General features: G+C 39.4%; 1 protein-coding gene across 1 annotated transcript in view; it reads right to left on the bottom strand.

Annotated features, from left to right (window-relative positions):
- The window catches only part of LOC133554472 (chemokine-like protein TAFA-2), a 334,073-nt gene extending 319,358 nt beyond the window's left edge, over positions 1-14,715 (bottom strand). The window contains exon 1 of the mRNA XM_061903290.1: positions 14,327-14,715. The gene's annotated coding sequence lies outside the window, so the exon portion shown is untranslated. The remainder of the gene's footprint in view (positions 1-14,326) is intronic.
- Between the last annotated feature and the right edge of the window lie 8,421 nt (positions 14,716-23,136).

The raw sequence follows: 23,136 nt of genomic DNA, 5'->3' as shown, positions 1-23,136 counted from the left end.
CTTTGGAAGTGGGAGGAAGCCGGAGTACCCGGAGGGAACCCACGCATTCACGGGGAGGACATGCAAACTCCACACAGAAATATCCCGATTGAACCCTGACAACTCAGGACCTTCGTATTGTGAGGCAGACGCACTAACCCCTCTGCCACCATGAAGCCTCACTATTGATCATGACTAATAATAATAATTACCTCTATTATCATCAATACAATTGTTCAAATGCAACAATACATATATCTAATGATAACTTGAAATACAAAAGAAAGCAGATACATGAAGAAGACAACTATATTAATCTTGTAGATTGTTATAGTAAAAATAGGTTAAGCTTTGTTAGTGTACCTTGTGGTACCCAGTTTCCCGTAGGGCAACAACGTTAATATACGTTTGACGAAACGTGATTATATGCATGAGTGTATGTGTGTATATGTACTTGTATATGTACATGTATGTGTATATGTATGTTTGTACAGTGAATGTATATGTACATACTGTATATGTGTATATGTATGTTTGTACTGTGAATGTATATGTACATGTATGTGTATATGTATGTTTGTACAGTGAATGTGCGTGTGGATGTACGAACTTTGAGTGTGTAGGTATGTACTGTATTTGTGTATGTGTGTGAGAGCGTAGGTACTGTACCTATGTGTCATATTTTACATGTAATCAGGAGTAGAATGGCTGCATCCACTAGTAAGGTCTGCAGTGTTATAAACACATTTCACTTTATATGGCTTTTAATATAGATACATTTTCAAATGTTAATGTAAATTAAACATTTGATACTCAACAACCTTATGGTGGCAGATGAACACAGACTCCTGGCCAACTAGCGAAACGCTGGTGAACAATCCAACCCCTGTTTATAACCAGATGAAGAGATATCACAGACGGCCAATTACAGGTTAGCAAGAAACGGCAAAGCCAATCGATGAGCTTGTGGGCGGTCTAAATGGAAGCACGCTTTAGCTTGAGTGACCATTTTCCGCTGGGTCCTCGTGCTTGCACGGTTTCCATTTAATACAACCTAACATGGTTTTTGAACAGTGAAAAGTCCATGTCATTATGACAGTAGACTCTCATTTGTTATTGTTTTTAAGTGTGCTTCCTAGGTAGTGTGTAAGGGGAATCAGCATTAGATACTAGATATGTTTATGGATGTTCTCATTCATCTAGCTCATTGTTTTTCCAGGGCATTTAATCAATCGCAACTGTTTATTTAAGGCAGATTTATTCCTGTACAATTCTGTGAACATGAACTGATGAAGCCTGCTTTGATGAGACGTCTTCTAACACAAACTGACGAGTCCAGTTGCGATCGATTCAATGCCCTGACAATAGATCCGAGACAGTAACGGTTCACTTACAGATCTTACATTTGACAACAGGCTCAAATGCATAAAATATACATTTTATGGCAGATTAATTATCGATTGCTTTTTTAACACATGCCCTCAAGGATTTTGCAATGCGCCAATTCAAGTAAATTCAACCATACATCTATTTCCTATCTCAGCTACATTCGGGCAGAAGGCGGGGTACATGCTGGACAAATCGCCAACCAATCCCGTAAATTGTGTGCGGCCTCGCAACTTTGTGCATCATTTTCGTCAACTGATTTTTTCTTTGAGTGCCCCTCAACCACACTTTCTAACTTTCTAGTGTAAACAAAGCAGGCACAGCAAAGTCCAACAATATATCAACTCTTTATTAAACAACGGTCATTTTCCGGCATAGCTCAGGCCTTCTTTCAGTTCCTGTTTATAAGCTTTCTGGGTAAAAAAAGTATACATAAATTTGGCAACACACTAGCATCCTGATTCCCTCGTTTAAATGTCGATATATATATATATATATATATATATATATATATATATATATATATATATATATATATACACACATATATATATATATATATACATATATATATATATATATATATATATGTATAAAAACACCTTTATGTAACAATCAATCAATAAATCAAAGTTTATGTATATAACCCTTAATCACAAGTGTCTCAAAGGGCTGCACAAGCCAGAACGACATCCTCAAGGACAAGGGTAAGACCATCAATAAAAGATTTTCATTTGAATGCTGATTTAGCAAAAAGGCAGCATTTACATGACAAAGATTTTGAAGTGTGATAATAATCTCTCATTGTCTCTCATTTACTAATAAAATATTTGCTTTAGATCGCTCTCAACAGTTCACAAATGCTCTTAATGTAAATGTGCTGGAACATGAATAATGTTTAAGTTTAAAATGAACATGAAAAATGACTGCAACTTGTGCACGCCAGAGCAGACAGCTAGGTAATTATAACTGTCACATTAATTAAAACAGTACAGTAATTTGACGATGAGTTCTGAGTATGTGCTTCTACTGCCTGATCTACTAAGAACCAAATACCACAGGCTAAACGGAGTGTGCAAACTATACAATTGCATTTATTAGTGGGTGTGTTGCGTGTGATCTACTAAGACTGTGTTTTCATGTGATAGATGTTGCAGACCGCCTTATTTTAAAAAAAAAAGCTTTTTTGCATGTACTAGACAGGGCGTTCACCACAGAGACACTCCCATTTACTCCACATTCATGTTATGTTCCTACCTGTGGCGTTTTGCTATGTTTTCAAATATGCAGCAGACATGTACCACTTTTTATGGGCATTTTAGAAGCAGTCCTGCGATGCATCTACTTTGGAAACCACTTGTTTTAGCACTGGAGGTGCGCTCATGGGAGAGGCTGCGGCACAAACTGCGAATGTAAAGAAGAACACTCAAACATATAAAATTATATTGCTGAATAGAAGATAAGTATACTATTTTTAATGTTTGACAGTCCATATATGTTGGCAATTATACACAGGGTGGAGCTGCTGCATAATCGCCTCTAGTCTCGCTGACGTGGGTGCAACTGTCAGTTTGCACATACTTTTCAGGCGTGCTAAATAAAGAGAAAACGGCACCCATGGCGGAGTTTTATTCTTGATAAATTAAACTGTGTGTGCAGAATGATTATATTTGCATCTTCTCCTCCCAGTATTATGAATGTTCTAATAATCAGAATATATTCTATATTCATGAAGACAAGACAATAAAGAGATTGTGCTCCTCATTCTCCTCACTAATGAGACGCAGTCCTCTGCGCACATGATTAGTAGATAAGCGTTGCCTGTGCAATCAAGTTTGCACGTGTTTTAATACATGCAAACCTTTAGTAGATCAGGCCCTTAGTCTCTAATTTTAAGTCTGTGTGGTATAAAATAAATGAAACATCAATACAGCATATGTAGGGTTGTTTTGTTAAAATCCGGGGCTTTTTAGGTAACGGCAGGGGTCACTAACCCAAAATGTTGATGGAGCCATATTGGACCAAAAATACAAAAAAGTCTGGAGCCGCACAACATTAAAAGATTTACACACCATTTGAGTTTGGAAATTGTGTCAGATGTAAATATAAACGGAATACAATGATTTGCAAATCCTTTTCAACCCATATTCAATTGAATGCACTACAAAGACAAGATATTTGATGTTCAAACTCATAAACTTTTTTTTTTTTGGCAAATAATAATTAACTTAGAATTTCATGGCTGCAACACGTGCCAAAGTAGTCGGGAAAGGACATGTTCACCACTGTGTTGCATCACCTTTTCTTTTAAAAACACTCAAACGTTTGGGAACTGAAGAAACTAATTGTTGAAGCTTTGAAAGTGGAATTCTTTCTCATTCTTGTCTTATGTCGAACTTCAATCGTTCAACAGTCTCCGCTGTCGTATTTTACGCTTCATTATGCGCCACACGTTTTCGATGGGAGACAGGTCTGGACTGCAGGCGAGCCAGGAAAGTACCCGCACTCTTTTTTTACAAAGCAACGCTGTTGTAACACTTGTCTTGCTGAAATAAGCAGGGGCGTCCATGATAACGTTGCATGGATGACAACATATGTTGCTCCCAAACCTATATGTATCTTTCTGCATTAATGATGCCTTCACAGAGTTGTAAGTTACCCATGCCTTGGGCACTAATACACCCCCATACCATCACGGATGCTGGCTTTTGAACTTTGCGCCTATAAAAATCTGAATGGTTATTTTCTTCTTTGTTCTGGAGGACACCACGTCCTCTGTTTCCAAATATAATTTGCAATGTAGACTCGTCAGACCACAGAACACCTTTCTACTCTAAATTAGTCCATCTTAGGTGAGCTCGGGCCCAGCCAAGCCGGCAGCGTTTCAGGATATTGTTGATAAATGGGTTTGGTTTTGCATAGTAGAGTTTTAACTTGCACTTACAGATGTAGCGACCAACTGTGGTTACTGACAGTGGTTTTGTGTAGTGTTCCTGAGCCCATGTGGTGATACCCTTTAAACACTGTTGTCCGTTTTTAATGCAGTACCGCCTGAGGGATCAAAAGTCTGTAATATCATCGCTTACGTGCAGTGATTTCTCCAGATTCTCTGAACTTTGTGATGATTTTACGCACCGTAGATGGTAAAATCTCTAAATTCCTTGCAATAGCTCGTTGAAAAACATTGTTCTAAAAATGTTCGACATTTTGCTTAAAAAGTGGTGACCCTCACTCCATCCTTGTTTGTGAATTACTTAGCATTTCATGGCTGCTGCTTTTATACCCAATCATGGCACCCAACTGTTCCCAATTAGCCTGCACACCTGTGGGATGTTCCATATAAGTGTTTGAAGAGCATTCCTCAACTTTATCAGTATTTATTGCCACCTTTCCCAACTTCTTTGTCACGTGTTGCTGGCATCAAATTTTAAAGTTAATGATTATTTGCACAAAAAAAAATGTTTACCAGTTTGAACATCAAATTTTTGTCTTTGTAGCATATTCAATTGAATATGTGTTGAAAATTATTTTTAAATCATTTTATTCTGTTTATATTAACATCTAATACAATTTCTCAACTCATATGGAAACAGGGTTTGTATATAAGTGTTATGATGATGGCAACACATGATGTAAGTGGCTAATTAGCTATATTTTCCAACTATCAAAATGACTATGTGTCGCAGGAAATGGTGAAATGTAATATTTATTCTACACATTTTTACGTTAGAAAACAGTAAAACTTCTTAGAGGGTTAGTTAACGTCTGTCTTAGAATGATCAAAGATATAGATGTGTGTATCCAAGTTAAAGGAAACCGCAAGCTGTCTTCTTCTAATGGATTTATTACAATCTTTGCTAGCTGGCTAACGTCTGCTGTGGTCTGGAACAACATGGCGCACAAACGACTATCAGAAATGCAGCCAATATTACATACAGATAATGTGTCATGAGACATGCACATATAAATTTACATTAGTAAGGGAAATGAAATGAGCTAAAATATACCAACAAACGAGGCATAATGATGCAATACAGTATGTACATATAGATAGTCTAAATAACATGGTCGCATCGATTATCTTGCAGTCATACGTGACCAATTTTGCCTGATTAGCACTACATAACAAGTCAATGATATCAACAAAGTTTACCTTTGGGCATTCATGCACAGTATAAAATATTTGGTGGAAAAAATGAGACAAAGAAGAAGTGGCATAAAACACGTCTTTCTGTGGCAGCGTTGGAGAAAGTTATACATGTAAGCAAACTGTTGAGTCACAGTCCACACAAAGGTGAGTTCAAGGGCCGCTGAAATTAGTAGGACAAAACGGCGCTCGCCAAATACTCTCATCATCAGTGAAGCATTAACACAAACATATTAAACTGTGGACTTTCTAACAATTAGGAAGGTTTGTGTCATGTTTGTCCTACAGAAACCATTAGACGACAAATGATATATTGTTTACCCCATTTTCTTTCCATTTCCATACATTTTTGAAAAAGCTCAATGGAGCCACCAGGACGCTGCTCAAGAGCCGCATGAGGCCTCTAGATCCGCGGGTTGCTGACCCCCGGGTTAAGGTTACATAAAACACTTAAAATAACCAGAATCTGTGCAATTCCGGTGGGAATCACATGCAAATTCCACATGTGCAAGTTGTGATTTGCAGAGGTATGTACAGCGCCCATTCATTAAAAAATGGGGAATTGTTCCTGGTATTTACTGGTAATCTGGGAATTGGGTCTAGAATATCCAGGTTGAGCGGAGTGTATGGATGTTGGAATGGTTTCAAATCGGTAGAGAAATGTGGGATGTGTAGATGTTTGTATATTGCTCATTCATCCAATCCAATCCACTTTATCTGCATAGCACATTTACACAAAATAAATGTTTCCAAAGTGTTGCACAACAATATTCAAAACAATATTCAAATATTATCCTTAGCTCCAACTACTGTATGACTGAATAAAAAAATAAAACCAATACAAAAACAATATAAAAATAAATCTGATTAAAAACGATTTTAAAGGGGAAAAACAATTAAAACAATGAATAAAAATCAAAATAAAAAAAAATAAAAAAAACAGAAAATACAGAGGACCGCACAACTCACATAGTGTTAAAAGCCAAATAACAAAAGTCGGTCTTAACAACAACTTTTAAGTTAAGTTAAAAGTTAAAGTACCAATGATTGTGACACACACACTAGGTGTGGTGAAATTTGTCCTCTGCATTTGACCCATCCCCTTGTTCACCCCCTAATAGGTGAGGGGTGCAGTGGGCAGCAGGATACAATTGCAAAAAGAGATATATGTTTAATGTATTGTAAAGTTTTTTTGGTCAAAATAAAGCCAATAATTTCCTGTGTACCCCTTTTATTTAGAAAAGTACCAAAATATTGGTATCGGGACAACACTAATGAACACACACCGAGCACCCACTTGCAGAAACGTAGATCGGCGACTATGATAAAGGCCACATGCAGTCCAACTGCTCCTTTGCCCCCCACTGCTCAGTGTGGTCCTCCACCCATCCTGGTTGTGTAGTCAAGGGAGACGGTGTGTGGGTTGCGAAGAGACTGGCTAAACTGTAGTTGTGCAAAATGTTGTTTTATTTTTTTCGGGGCTCTGTATACCTGGGTAATGGAGGCAGTAATGGAGTTTGTTCAGGCTCAGGTAATTTTGGAGCTGTGAACCCAGCAGCTGCTGCTGTTCTTCTCTGCTGCACAGTCGGCGCTCTTGTCGCTGGAGCCGTCACCGATGCTGTCCCTCAAAAGACATTCGGGAGTAGAGCTATGTGTGTGTGCCTGTGACTATTTACTGAAAGGTGTGAATCTTAAAAACAAAGTGAAGTGTGTGTGTGTGTGTGTGTGTGTATGTGTGTGTGTGTGTGTGTGTGTGCGTGTGTGTGTGTGTGTGTGTGTGTGTGTGTGTGTGTGTGTGTGTGTGTGTGTGTGTGTGTGTGTGTGTGTGTGTGTGTGTGTGTGCGTGCATGCGTGCGTGTGTGTGCGTGTGTGCGTGTGTGTGCGTGTGTGCATGTGTGTGGTAGGAGGCTGGTAAAGAATCTTAAAAAATAGATGTTTGGATGTTATAGCTCACCTTTTGGGAGGTGGAATAAGGAAAAAAAAACAGGTCTGTCGGCTAGGAATGAATTTACAGGGACCGATCTCCCAGAAACAATTCCTTTATATGGGTTACACACATTTAGAGTGGCTACTCAGCCCCCTCTAGGCCTTCAGCACACAACACACAGCTCCTGGAGATAGCCCACACCTTTTATAGCACACATGCTTTTTATTTATTTCTATCTGCACGTCCTTCTTTCTCTACCCATAATGCACAGCTACGAGAGGTGGCAAATGAAAAAGGAATCGCCTTTTATAGGACACATATCTCTTCTGGTTACTGTATTTGTCTCATTCTCTCTCTCTCTCTCTCTCTCTCTCTCTCTCTCTCTCTCTCTCTCTCTCTCTCTCTCTCTCTCTCTGGACAGGAGCTTTGACATTATCCCCGTGGCCCGCCGGGCTTATTGGCAGGAAAGTAGGAGAAGACGAAGTTGGATGTGCAAGAGTGTTAGTGGAACCAGAGAGTATGTTAGAGGTCTTCATTTAAACATGAATAATTTATAGGAATGCATTTTGTGCATGTTGGTGCATGTTAGTGTATCAGAAATAGATCTTTTTAAAAATGGATGCATTAATGCATATGTCTTATGCAGCGGTGCTCACACTTTTTTTTTTAGCAGGCGAGCTAATTATCTAATGAACAAGTCGAGGTGATATATATATATATATATATTAACATGTTACTTCTTTCTTGAACACAAGAAAACTTCCACAACTTCAAATTCACATTGTGGGTGGAAGAAATGTCCTCCTCCCGTTTTAATACAACACTAAAGTGGACGTTTTTTAGTTAATTTTTTGTCCAGGTTCCATACTTGTTTTTATGCCCTTTACAAGAAATACATTGGAGGCTGGCTCGATTGCATGGCTAGTTTTCTAAGACTCTTATTTTATGAGCACAGGCAGGATGGAGACGCAATTTTATTGTGAAGACAGGAACTGTGCGGTGGGTTTTTACACCTTTGATGGCCAGTACAGAGACAGAGTCTGTTGAAATCGAAAGTGTTTTTCGCGTTCCTCTCGGTCGTTTTTTTCCTCAGGTGCCGTGAATGTCAATCAAGTGACAAAAGTGATGTCCCAGTGATTATTGATGATCAATCATTTTTAGGTCTATCTTTTTTTTAATGCTTCATGATCGACCAACACACCCTTTTCGATTGTTACATCTGGAGATGTAACAATATCAATTAAATATTAAAATTATTCATACTACTGGCTCTGATTTAAATCATTTTGTTTTTGCCCTTCAATCAATCAATCAATGTTTATTTATATAGCCCTAAATCAGAAGTGTCTCAAAGGGCTGCACAAGCCACAACGACATCCTCGGTTCAGATCCACATCAGGGCAAGGAAAAACTCAACCCAGTGGGATGACAATGAGAAACATTGGAGAGCACCGCAGATTTATATTTTATACAGATGTTTATTTGGCTTTTTTTGACACTTTTGAAAGCTATTTTATCAGTTAATGCCACAGGGTTAATCTATTAAAATAACTACAAATTAAAATTAATTTAGTTTAAATGGCATTCAAAAGGTTAAAAAACAAAGGAAAAAAGTGTGTTATTATTGTGTAAGGCGGAAGTTGATTTGAGGAGGGAAAAAAAATGAAAAAATATGAATCCAAAAGAAGAAAAGTGTGGTATGTTTGTGTAAGGCAGAAGTTCATTTGAAGGGAAAAAAAGTGAAAAAATATGAATCCAAAAGAAAAAAAAGGTGGTATTTTTGTGTAAGGCGGAAGTTGATTCGAGGGGGAAAAAAAGTGAAAAAATAGATTAGATAGTACTTAATTTATTCCGTCAGGAGAGTTCCTTCAGGAAAATTAAAATTTTCAGCACAATCCCATTCAAGTTTAGACAAACATTACAGGGAGACAGAACAGGATCGCTGACGGGTCTGCCGGCTTCCAGCGCCCCTTACAAAAAAGATGAGATAAAGGTAAACAAAGGGGGGAGGGGGGGAGAAAAAATAGAAGATTAAAATAAAATTTAAAAAATCGGTCTTTGCCTGGGCCCTGGAGAGGAGGTGCAGACTGAGGCCAAGGGAAAAAAACAAATAAATAAAAAAAATAAAAAAACAACTCATAATCATGGTACACATCCCTCTTCCATGTGTGTAAGAGGGAAACATCAAACATCAAAGAACACAGAGGACATTAAAGACATTAAAGCAGCAGATACAACCAGACACTTCTACATACAGCTATGAATAAAAAGTAAAATAAACATATCCACTGTGGTGGCGTCTGCGGTGTTCCACGCCATCGTCTGCTGGGGAGGAGGGAGCATAGTCAGAGACAGAAGCAGACCCAACAAAGCAACCAAGACAGCCGACTCCACTCTCGGCCAGTGTCCAGTCCGAATGGATGAGCGAGGATACGTCCAAGGTGACTGAGGTGTCCGACACCTGCTCACCCAGTCAAGACACCGCGAAGCCTCTCCGTCCCAGCGCTCAGTGCTAGCTCCGCAGCCCTGTCCCCCTCATCCGCATCTCCTCCAGTACATCCAAACAGACTCTGGTGTAGCAGACACCCAGCAGCTGGTCTCCATAGCCAAAAGGCTCCCGGGGGGCAGATCCAGAAGTCCACAAAAAAAGCACCACAGAGGTCACGAAAGTGCCACCCCTTGTCACACAGTCCCAAAGGGTCCCGGACCAAAAGGCAAAAAAATATAATAAGACATGAAAACAAGAGGGAAACACAAAAGGATGACACAAGAGCACAGAGCTCCTGCCTACAGTAGCCACTACAGCAGCGCCATCTTGGAAAAAAAAAAAATACGAAAAAATACGAGGCCAAAATGTTTTATGTTTTTTAACCTCTTTGAAAAATATTCTTTTATGTCCGGTTTGACACCCCTGAAAGAATTGGATATAGATTTTTTTTAATTTACCATGAAAAAAACTATGTTAGTAGAAAGCAGGTAAAATGGCGTAAAAATGGCCAAAAATTTACTAAGAGGACCAAATATCAGCGTTTGTCCTCTGAGGGTTGAATACACAAATGTCATTGATTGACTAAAGGTCAAATTACATTGAATTATATTTTATAAAGGAGTGGGATGATCTATCTCCCTGAATGTTCTGAACTCCTGTTTCAATGTTTTATTAAGCAGGATGTCAGTGCCTGGAGCTGCAACTTCCATATCTGACAATGTTGTCTTTTTTCGACTACAAATCAATTGCAATCAAGAGTGTCTCTGCTGGTTGCAGCTAAGTGGTGCACTTAATTGTTCTCCCAATAAAAAATCCATGAAGAAAATCATTTTAAAAACAAAGATAGATGAAATAGCCTTAATATAATGTATCGTTCTCATTTCCCTGTGAATCTCAACGAGTATGAATGAACAAATATAATATGTGCAGTGCACCGATGGAGTTATTAGCACTTCCTAAGGCATCTGACACCTAGTGATATATATATATATATGTGTATATATATATATATATATATATATATATATATATATATATATATATACATATATATTATTATTATTTTCCATCCATCCATCCATTTTCTACCGCTTATTCCCTTTTAGGGCTCGCGGGGGCCGCTGGCGCCTATCTCAGCTACAATCGGGCGGAAGGCAGGATACACCCTGGACAAGTCGCCACCTCATCGCAGGGCCAACACAGATAGACAGAAAACATTCACACTCACATTCACACACTTTTTTATTAAATTTTTTATTTTTTTTTTAGCATTCCATTTTTCGGGTACAGAGGGATAGTGTGACTTTTGGGAAAAAATAATAAGGCATCAAAATCAGTGTTATGAATTATTGACCTAATAAAGGCTGAATTACCTCATCTAAAGTATTTCATTTTCCAACTTCATCCATCCATCCATTTTCTACCGCTTATTCCCTTTGGGGTTGCGGGGGGCGCTGGTACCTATCTCAGCTACAATCGGGCAGAAGGCGGCGTACACCCTGGACAAGTCGCCACCTCATCGCAGGGCCAACACAGATAGACAGACAACATTCACACTCACATTCACACACTAGGGCCAATTTAGTGTTGCCAATCAACCTATCCCCAGGTGCATGTGTTTGGGGGGAACCCACGCAGTCACGGGGAGGACATGCAAACTCCACACAGAATGATCCCGAGTGCAGGATCGAACTCAGGACCTTCGTATTGTGATGCAGACGCACTAACCCCTCTGCTGCCCATTGTTCAACTCGTTTTTGAAAATATTGCACATGTTGTGTTTTCCCATAATAAAATGCTGTTGTTTTGTTTTTTTTGTTTTGTTTTTACAAAAATAGCATGAAACATCAAAAAACAACAATAAATACTTAACAACGTCATGGATACTCCATTGCTAGTCAAATTAAGAATCCATGAAAAAAATTATTTGAAAAACAAAGATAGCCTTTATATAATGTATAGTTTTAATTTTTCTGTGAATCTTAACGAGTATAAATGAACAAATATAACATGTGGAGTGCACCGTTGGAGTCATTAGCGCTTCCTAAGGCATCTGACTAACAACATCACTTAGTAGTTGGATGCCTCCCTCCACCACTCAGTGCACTGCTCCCTGCTGTCAGTCATTTTTCTCATTGCTGGTACTCTTATTGAATTGCCGCGACCTCGCTCACGTTCTTCTCTGAAGCTAATAAAAGCAAGTGGGAGCGGTAGCAGAAGGACGTCAAAATAAACCTGCCGCTGGAATTACCGCCTTTTTTGCATTCATAATCTTCTTAGTATTCTCAAAGCAAAGCTTTGTCAAAGTCATAAATAGCGACCTAAAGCTTAAAAATGAGATGGTCATGAGACATGTGGGCCGCCTGTTTACCTCCGCATGGACCGATCCAAACTCTAACATATGTGGACACACTACACGGCCTCTACTCAATATGATATCACATGTTGGGTATGCCATAAAAAGTACTGGGACTTGTCTTTTAGGTTGAGGTTGTACGGAAGGGAAGTGTTCCATGCTCGGTGGAATAAACCATTTTGTATTTTTGATCAGAGATATCTGGTAGTTACAGATTGTATTATTAATATTAATATCACACAACATTTATTGAAATAATGTATAGTTTTAAATGACACAAAGAAAATCTTCACTCTTTAAAAAATCCCAGGGGCCCCCACATCCCTGTTTGAGACCCATGGCGATGTGGGATGAGGGTGGGTTAGAGCAGTGTTTTTTAACCTTTTCTGAGCCAAGTCACATTTTTTTCACTATAAAAATCCAAAAGCACACCGCCAGCAGAAAACACAAAGAAATAAAACTCAGCAGCATTGACAGTAAAAAGTCGTTCTTGCAATTGTTGGATATGACTTTAACCCACAACCAAGCATGCATCACTATAGCTCTTGTCTCAAAGTAAGTGTACTGTCACAACCTGTCACATCACGCCCTGACTTATTTAGAGGTTTTTTTTGTGTGTTTTCTTGTGTGTAGTGTTTTTAGTTTTTGTCTTGCGCTCCTATTTTGGTGGCTTTTCCTGTAGCAGTTTCATGTCTTCCTTTAAGCGCTATTCCTCGCACCTGCTTTGTTTTAGCAATCAAGACTATTAAAGTTGTTGCTATCCGTCTTTGTTAATCGTCATGTCATGTACGGATGTACTTTGTGGACGCTGTCTCAGTTCCACACGCTGTAAGTCTTTGCTGTCGTCCTGCATTCTGTTTTTATGTACTTTGCAGACAGTTCAGTTCTAGTTTTGTTTTGCATAGCCATCCCTAAGCTTAAATACCCTTTCTTAGTGGTGTTTCCCTTTTGTTTACTTTTGGTTTAAGCATTCGACACCTTTTGACCTGCATACTGCCTCCCGCTGTTGTCTGCCTATTGTGATCACGACAACAAACCATGCTCTCGACACCTACAAAGCTATTAGCTACCTGCTGCCCCCTACTGATATGGAAGAGTATTACACGGTTACTCTGCTGCACTCTCGACAGCACCGACACTCAACAACGGCACAATATTTGCGGATTATGATTACTGGTTTGCAAAAAATATTTTTAACCCAATTAGGTGAAACTGCATGATCTCAAACGGCACACCAGACTACGTATATCTCATGGCACAGTAGTGCACAGTGGTTGAAAAACACTGGGCTAGAACAGAGATAGTGACCTTTGACCTCACCAACGCTCTTTTTGAATGATTAGTCGAAAGCAACACATTACACGCATTTCAGAGTTTTAATGAGCGTGCTTTCTTCAGAGTTGGTAGACAGAGTCCTTCCTTTGTTGAATACGGTAGGTACTGGAGGTGCCTTATGACTTTTTTATTGGGGAAAATGTAAAAATTCCACATAACTTTATGGCCTCGGCTGACAGCAACATGATCTGACAAATGGTGTGCATTTTATTACAAGGGTGCCCCCTCCGTCAGGGGTGTCGTAGGGGGGGAGGCGATAAAAGTTCTAAGAGCTCATCTCGGGGGCGGGGGGTGGGGGGGTCAGGATTCCTAGCAACTGCCTTGCCTGTGTGTGTGTGTGTGTGTGTGTGTGTGTGTGTGTGTGTGTGTGTGTGTGTGTGTGTGCGTGTGTGTGTGTGTGTGCAAAAACTGAAACCACTGCAATCATTTGTCTTGGCAAAAAAAAATGCCAAGGTGCTGACAAGAGGGTATAATATATATAACTGGTGTTCACACTATTGTTACCACCTTTGCAAAAAATAAAACTATTTGCATTTACAAATGGAACCCGACAATTTGTGTTACTAATCACCACTGCAGATGCATGTTTTAATTGGGTTTTTTTGGGTTTTTTTTGGTATTTCTTTTCCACAATTGTGCAAAACATGCATCAAGCTGGCTGGGTTCCTACGTGCAGGTGTGTGTGACATTATGATGGGTTTATCCTACCTGTTGGTGCGGTGTGGTTCGGTTCTGTTTAGCCCAGCAAGCTGACTTCAGTCCTCATCGCCACTCCGCTATCCACATCCCCTCCTCACGGGCTGCCGGGCTTGCAAAGTTGCACCGCACACATCCACTCCCACTGGACACGGTATCAAACTGGGATTCCTGTAATGGGTCCCGAAAAAAAAAAAAAAAAAAAAAAAGGTCCGCTAAAAGTTCTACTCCTCTTTACGTCCTTCTGCGCGGGGATGGAAGCAATGGAACTTATAGTTCGAGAGAGCAGCAAAGACGGCAGATACAAACCACGTTAAAGCCTCATTTATCCTCGACAAGGACGAGTCGGGACAGATGTGCGCTGCTGTTGCAGTCAGACAGACTGTCGGTGCGCACCCGGGCTGCCCTCATGCAGGATGAAGCGCGCTGCGTGACTGTCTGGCAGCTCCAAAGTGGAGCAGCGCCCTCTGGCGGTGACGCCCTCAACGTTTCTAGTTCCGGGCTTGTACCAGGCATTTTACAGGAAACTTTAGCTGTAGTTTTAAAGGCCTACTGAAATGAGATGTTCTTATTTAAACGGGGATAGCAGGTCTATTTTATGTGTCATACTTGATCATTTCGCCACATTGCCTAATTTTTGCTGAAAGGATTTAGTAGAGAACACGTGTGGAGGCTCCTCACATATTCACATTGTTTTTAATGGGAGCCTCCAACAAAAAGTGATATTCGGACCGAGAAAATGACAATTTCCCCATTAATTTGAGCGAGGATGAAAGATTTGTGTTTGAGGATATTGATGGCGACGGACTAGAAAAAAAAAAAACGCGATTGCAATCGCGTTGCATTGAGACGGATTCATGTTTTTAGAGACATTTACTAGGATAATTCTGGGAAATCCCTTATCCTTCTATTGTGTTGCTAGTGTTTTAGTGAGTTTAACAGTACCTGATAGTCCACGGCCGGGTGTTGACGCGCAGTGTCTCGGGGAAGTCGACGGCAGTTGTACAGACGGCACAAGCTCAGCTGATATCCGGTAAGTGGCAACTTTTTAACCACAATTTTCTCACCGAAACCTGCTGGTTGAAATGTGGTCGGGATCCATATCCGCTGTGATCCATAGGAAAGTTTCAACTCCGTGAATTTTAAACAAGGAATCACCGTGTGTTTGTGTGGCTAAAGGCTAAAGCTTCCCAACTCCATCTTGCTACTTTGACTTCTCCAATATTAATTGAACAAATTGCAAATGATTCACCAATACAGATCTACAAAATACTGTGTAATTATGCCGTTAAAGCAGACGACATTTAGCTGTGTGTGTGCGTAGCGCTCACACTTCCTAAAAACCCGTGACGTCTTGCGTACACGTCATCATTACACAACGTTTTCAAGACGAAACTCCCGGGAAATTTAATTGATATATAGTTTCAGTAGGCCTTTAAAGGCCTACTGAAACCCACTACTACACACCACGCAGTCTGATATTTTATATATCAATGATGAAATATTAACATTGCAACACATGCCAATACGGCCTTTTTAGGTTACTAAATTACTATTTTTAATTTCCCAGAAGTTTTTTCTTGACGTCACGGTCTGTTAGGAATATGAGCGCTGCACACACACACAGCTAAAAGTCGTCTGCTTTAACAGCATAATTACACAGTATTTTGGAGATCTGTGTTGCTGAATCTTTTGGGAAGCTTTAGCCTTTAGCCACACAAACACACGGTGATTCCTTGTTTAAAATTCACAGAGGTGAAACTTTACTATGGATCAGAGCGGACATGGATCCCAACCGAATTTCAACCAGCAGGTTTCGGTGAGAAAATTTTTGTAAAAAGTCGCTTCTTACTGGATATCAGCTGAGTTTGTGCCGTCCGTACAGCTGCCGTCGACTTCCCTGAGACACTGGCGTCAAGACACCCGTGGACACACCCCTCCGACTATCAGGTACTATTTAACTCACTAAAACACTGGCAACATAATAGAAAGATAAGGGATTTCCCAGAATTATCCTAGTAAATGTCTCTAAAAACATCTGAATCCGTCTCAATGCAATCGCGTTTTTTTTTTGTTTTTTTTCTAGTCCGTCACTATCAATATCCTCAAACACGAATGTTTCATCCTCGCTCAAATTAATGGGGAAATTTTAGTTTTCTCGGTCCGAATAGCTGTTTTTGTTGAAGGCTCCCATTAAAATCAATGTGAATATGTGAGGAGCCATCAACATGTGACGTCATCGTCTGCGACTTCCGGTAGAGGCAGTGTTTTTCTCTTAGCAGCGAACGTGGATGTTCTCTACTAAATCCTTTCAGCAAAAATATGGCAATATTGCGAAATGATCAAGTATGACACATAGAATGGACCTGCTATCCCCGTTTAAATAAGAAAATCTCATTTCAGTAGGCCTTTAAGAGGGTTGGTAAACAGACACGCCGTTATTTTGTTGTTGAGACAGTTTTTTTTAGCGTGGCCAAGGAGGGATAATGTGAGTTGTTTTTTGTTTTTTGGGGGGAGGGGGGCAGCGGGGGGATAATAAGGCATCAAAATCAGTGTTAGGAGTTATTGACTTAATAAAGGCTGAGTGACCTCATCTAAAGAATTCCACTTTTCTACTCGTTTTTAAAAAATATTGTACAATTTGTGTTTTCCCATGATAAAATTGTACACAGCTTTCCGCCCGATTGTAGCTGAGATAGGCGCCAGCGCCCCCCGCAACCCCAAGAGGGAATAAGCTGTAGAAAATGGATGGATGGATGGAGCATGAAACATGAAAAAAAAAAAACACTTGAAAACAACTATTTGTTGTTTTTTGTATTCAAGTGTTTGAAAAATATAAAGCATTGCATGTTAAGAAAACATTTTTTTCAGTTTCAAATCGTTTTTCATGTGTTTTTCTCATAATAAAATAGCGTATTGCATGCTTAATGGGTATAATATATATATATATATATATATATATATATATATATATATATATATATATATACATACTTCTTTTTTTTCTTTTTTTTTTAGCATTATGTTTTTCGTGTAAGGAAGATATATGACTTTTTGGGAAAAAACTGTCATTGTTCCAAAAAAAAAATAATAATAATTAGGGGTGTGAATCTTTGGGTGTCCCACGATTTGATTCAATATCGATTCTTGGGGTCGCGATTCGATTATAAATCTATTTTTTCGATTCAACGCGATTCTCGATTCAAAAACGATATTTTTCCGATTCAAAAGGATTCTCTATTCATTCAATACATAGGATTTCAGCAGGCTCTACTTGAAGGTTTTTTGTTGGTTTTTTTACTTTGTCGAATGTACGTATTTTTTGACATGTTCCCAATGACTTGAAATTTAATAGATAATAGAAAATACTGTTGGAAACCGGACTGCAGGTGAAGTGCAGATAAAAATGTATTTAATGACAAAACAAATATAGTGCTGCAGGGAAGTGTACAATAAGCACGGGGGTACAAAGCAAAAAGCACAATGATGAATCATCTTGATTGGCAACCAGGACCAGGTGTGTCCTGACCACCGATCAGGAACAGGTGAGGAAGCCATCGCTCAGACAGGTGAAGTAATGGCAAAAGGGAGGCAAACAGGAAATGGAAACAAGTTAGTGCGCTGGACAGAAAATAAAACAAATGACAAGAAACTACCAATAATTGTTATGAGAGATAATGAAAACAATAAAATTAAAAGTGTTACAATATGTAACTCCCTCCATCCATCCATCCATCCATTTTCTACCATGTCCCTTTTTAGGGTCGCGGGGTAGCTGGAGCTTATCTCAGCTGCATTCGGGCAGAAGGCAGTGTACACCCTGGACAAGTTGTCACTCATTGAAAGAAATATATTTCAACTTTAAATATAATTTCTGAAGTGTTCAGTTTGCTAAGGAAATGAAAATGTATGTCCATTTCTGTAACAAATTATTTTATTCCATGTGTTTCTTTCACCATTTGTAGTTATGGATATGATATTTTGCATGGGTAATAAATACTCTAAAAAGATACACTTATTTTCTAGCTGTCACTTTGTTCTGGACCTGACAGCGATAAAGGAATTTCATCTATTATGCATTTTATATTTTCATAGCCAGAGCATAGAAAACCCGTTTACTTCCTACCTTCTAAATGCAGGTTCAAACATTATGAGAGCCTTCCAAATGAAATAACCCCCTTCAGTCACTTTTTTCATTGTGGTAACTGACTCAGGCTGAGCCAATCAGCGGCCATGATGCTGAACAGCTCTAAATGGTTTGGTCTCATCTAGTGGCCAGTACAACTGTAGTATTGATATTTTTACTTCATTTAGCTATTTTATACTTGAAAATGCTTAGTTTAGGGCAAAAATGTTGTAGATAATGCTGAAATGTTTAGGGTTTTTTAAATCTGCCTTTTATTTGTAGGGCGATGTGGTGAGGGGCGACTGTGTTTAAAGGTCAAAGTTAAAGTACCAATGATTGTCACACACATGAGGTGTGGCAAAATTATTCTCTGCATTTGACCCATTACCTTTGATCACCCCCTGGGTGGTGAGGGGAGTAGTGAGCAACAGCAGTGGCCACGCCAGGGAATCATTTTTGGGGATTCAACCCCCAATTCCAACCCTTGATGCTGAGTGTCAAGCAGGGAGGTAATGGGTCCCTTTTTTACAGTCTTTGGTATGACTCGGCCGGGGTTTGAACTCCCAGCCTACCGGTCTCAGGGCGGACACTCTAACCACTAGGCCACATTATAATCAGTATTACGCAATATAATTAATGTCTCATCATATCCACATATTTCTATCTATACACGGGGTGTGGCAAAATTATTCTCTGCATTTGACCCATCACCTTTGATCACCCCCTGGGCGGTGAGGGGAGTAGTGAGCAACAGCAGTGGCCACGCCCGGGAATCATTTTTGGGGATCTAACCCCCAATTCCAATCGTTGATGCTGAGTGTCAAGCAGGGAGGTAATGGGTCCCTTTTTTACAGTCTTTGGTATGACTCGGCCGGGGTTTGAACTACCAACCTACCGGTCTCAGGGCAGACACTCTAACCACTAGGCCACATTATAGTCAGTATAACGCAATATAATTAATGTCTCATCATATCTACATTTTTCTATCTATTTGTGCTACTGTTGCTATCTTATTAAAAAGTGATTCAAGTTAAAATTATAAGTTCTGTGAATGTATGTATTTGAAAAATAGGTGCGAAGTAGCTTTGTCAAATAGATTTTAAAAGGTACATAATTTTATTTTTTTGGGTCCTGTCCAGCTTCTCAGGCAAATCATATTATTGATGTGGTTGCCCATATCGGCTGTACAAATTTACTTTACAAAAGAGAAGTGTGGGATACTTCTCTTGTTGCCTTATTTGTATTTCACTTTATTAAATGGATTTATATTATTATTTGGCGCAACCGGATAGAAAGTGGAAAAAAAGGACGACAGGGGGAAATTGCGGGGACAAGAGGGGGATAAGACAGAGAGACAACAACAACAAACACAACAATAACAACAAAAACACAAAAACAACAGAACAGCATCATCAAATACGATATGTACAAATATGATAGTAAAAGTGAAAGCAGACAAGCAGTTAATGAAGTAAATATTAACACAGAAATGACAATAATAGTGTTCATTGTAATTTCTGAACATTATAGTGCTATTGTAGCTGTGAACAGCTGCCTCGTCAGCTGATGCGCGAGCTCACAACCGAGGCAACTTGGCAACCAGCCAAACCCCATTTAATAAAAATAAATAAATAAATAAATAAAACTATATTTTATGGTAAAGCACATCAGCACCCCTTTTCACCTTGGCAACCCCAAGTAAGCTGTATAATTCGGCACTAGTTCAGCCAGTCTGTTTATATGATCAGAGCCGATCTATTCACAAAGGCTGCTAAAAGCTGCTAAAGGCTGCTAAAATGGGCAAAAGAAGCTGTTTCATTGTTTGAAGAAATTGTTGCTTACTAAAGGAAAATAAAATGAAAAATAACAATGACGGTCTGGTCTCTGGAGTGAAATCCAGAAGCCATATTCAGCATTGGTACATTCTTTCAAGTGTGGGATAAGTACAGCTAAAAAAGCAGAACACTTGATAACTATCAATAATGAATAATAACAATAATTACCTGTATTATAAAAAACACAATTGTTTCAAGCACGACAATACATATATGTAATCATTAATTGAAATACAAAAGAAAGCAGATAAAAGGAGGGGAAGAAAGAGAAGCGAACGGTCTTAACCTTGTAGATTTTTGTAGTAACAGTAGGTCAAGGTATTTCAGTGTGTCATGTGTAACCCAGTTTTCCCTAACCATGAATTGATTAACGCGGACCCCGACTTAAACAAGTTGAAAAAAGTATTCGGGTGTTACCATTTAGTAGTCAATTGTACGGGATATGTACTGTACTTTGCAATCTACTAATAAAAGTTTCAATCAAACAATCAATCAACAACGTTGATATATGTTTGATGAAACGTCATTATATGCATGACTGTATGTATGCATATGTGAATGTATATGTACAGTATACCTACAAATTCTTCAGGACAACCTGAAATCATCAGCCCGGAAGTTGGGTCTTGAGCGCAGTTGGGTGTTCCAACAGGACAATGACCCAAACACATGTCAAAAGTAGAAAAGGAATGGCTAAATCCGGCTAGAATGAAGGTTTTAGAATGACCTTCCCAAAGTCCTGACTTAAACGTGTGGACAATGCTGAAGAAACAAGTCAATGTCAGAAAACCAACAAATTTAGCTGAACTGCACCACTTTTGTCAAGAGGAGTGGTGAAAAATTCAACCAGAAGCTTGCCAGAAGCTTGTGGATGGCTACCAAGCACCTTATTGCAGTGAATCTTGACAAGGACATGTAACCAAATATTAACATTGCTGTATGTATACTTTTGACCCAGCAGTCTTTGGTCACATGTTCAATAGACCCATAATAAATTCATAAAAGAACCAAACTTCATGAATGTTTTTTGTGACCAACAACTATGTGCTCCAATCACTCTATCCCAAAAAAATAAGAGTTGTAGAAATGATTGGAAACTCAAAACAGTCATGACATTTTGTTCTTTACAAGTGTATGTAATCTTTTGATCGCAACTGTATATACAATATTTTTGCTTCCCAGTATGTGCGGGAGCCAGAGTACATACCCAGCCACCAAGAGAGTCCAACCCAAAACAGCAGGTGTTTAGCCAAAAGGTACATAATTGGTTGATGTTACGGATGAATCTGAATTTGAATAACATACGTATGGTTGCACACATGGATGAAGTAATGGATCCCTATGGAGGTGTGATTTTGCATGCATGCAAATGTGTGATGCCAATCGTGTATCGTTGCACCCAGTGAACTAATCGGTTGGTCTGACGGAGTTCGGATTACTGATCTCTCTCTACCGTCCTCCAAGCAACAGTCTTCTCACCTCGCTGTCATTTCACTTGTCCATTGCTGATCCCTTCGTGTTATCTTCTTCACAACACCAAGGCTTTCTCTGACTCTCTCCCCTTCAAGTAGCACTTGTGGATAACCCACCCACGGGATTTGTCTTCTCTGTTCACTGGCAGAACACTTGAACTCGGCATGTGGACCAGAAGATAACACACGTTTGTAAGAGGCCAGTGCAACTTAGAAGCCCTCAAAAATCATCCTTTGGGATCAATGGCATTTGCACACACACACCAGTACCTATTTGTGAACACCCTCCAGTTGGTCGCCACCCAGTCAAATGCAGAGGGAATTAAACATGCCAATCGCAGACCTTGGTGCATTTCTGGTGCAGAAAAGATAGACTATTCCCTCAGAGAGGGGCTTTGCAAAGCATATGGCCGCGTTAGTGGAGCACACACATGCAAACATTATATTATTAGAGCAGATCGCAGTTGTCCGGTCACTTTTATTTGTCAAACATTACTTTCAGTCACGGAAGTGATCTGCCAAAAAGCTCAAAGTTGTGGACTAAATGCAGCAAAATCCTGTTGGACCCTGAGATAATCCCTCCTAACATGATGCATTTGCCACATGGCACACACACACTCATAATAATCAGAGCTGTTAATGTATCACATCGTGATTGTTGTTGCAAATCTCATAGGAAAGAGGTCTTTAGTTGTTGTTTTTGTCATTAAAGTCGTCAAATGTCAAGGACAGACAGCCTGTGTTGTTTTGCAACTTGCTACAAACCCCGTTTCCATATGAGTTGGGAAATTGTGTTTAGATGTAAATATAAACTGAGAACAATGATTTGCAAATCCTATTCAACCTATATTCAATTGAATGCACTACAAAGACAAGATATTGGATGTTCAAACTCATAAAGTTTACTCTTTTTTTTTTTTTACAAATAATAATTAACTTAGAAATTCATGGCTGCAACACGTGCCAAAGTAGTTGCGAAAGGACATGTTCACCACTGTGTTTGTTACATCCCCTTTTCTTTTTACAACACTCAATAAACGTTTGGGAACTGAGGAAACTAATTGTTGAAGCTTTGAAAGTGGAATTCTTTCTCATTCTTGTTTTATGTAGACCTTCAGTCATTCAACAGTCCGGGGTCTCCGCTGTCGTATTTTAGGCTTCATAATGCGCCACGCATTTTTGATGGGAGACAGGTCTGAACTGCAGGCCTACGAAGCCACACTGCTGTAACACGTGGCTTGGCATAGTCTTGCTAAAATAAACAGGCGTCCATGATAAAGTTGCTTGGATGACAAGATATGTTGCTCCAAAACCTGTTATGTACCTTTCAGCATTAATGGTGCCTTCACAGATGTGTAAGTTACCCATGCCTTGGGCACTAATACACCC

Source organism: Nerophis ophidion, linkage group LG06 (assembly GCF_033978795.1).
Source record: "Nerophis ophidion isolate RoL-2023_Sa linkage group LG06, RoL_Noph_v1.0, whole genome shotgun sequence".
Classification (NCBI taxonomy): Eukaryota; Metazoa; Chordata; class Actinopteri; order Syngnathiformes; family Syngnathidae; genus Nerophis; species Nerophis ophidion.
The sequence above is the reverse complement of the archived record's forward strand: the minus strand, read 5'-3'. Positions and strand labels throughout refer to the sequence as shown.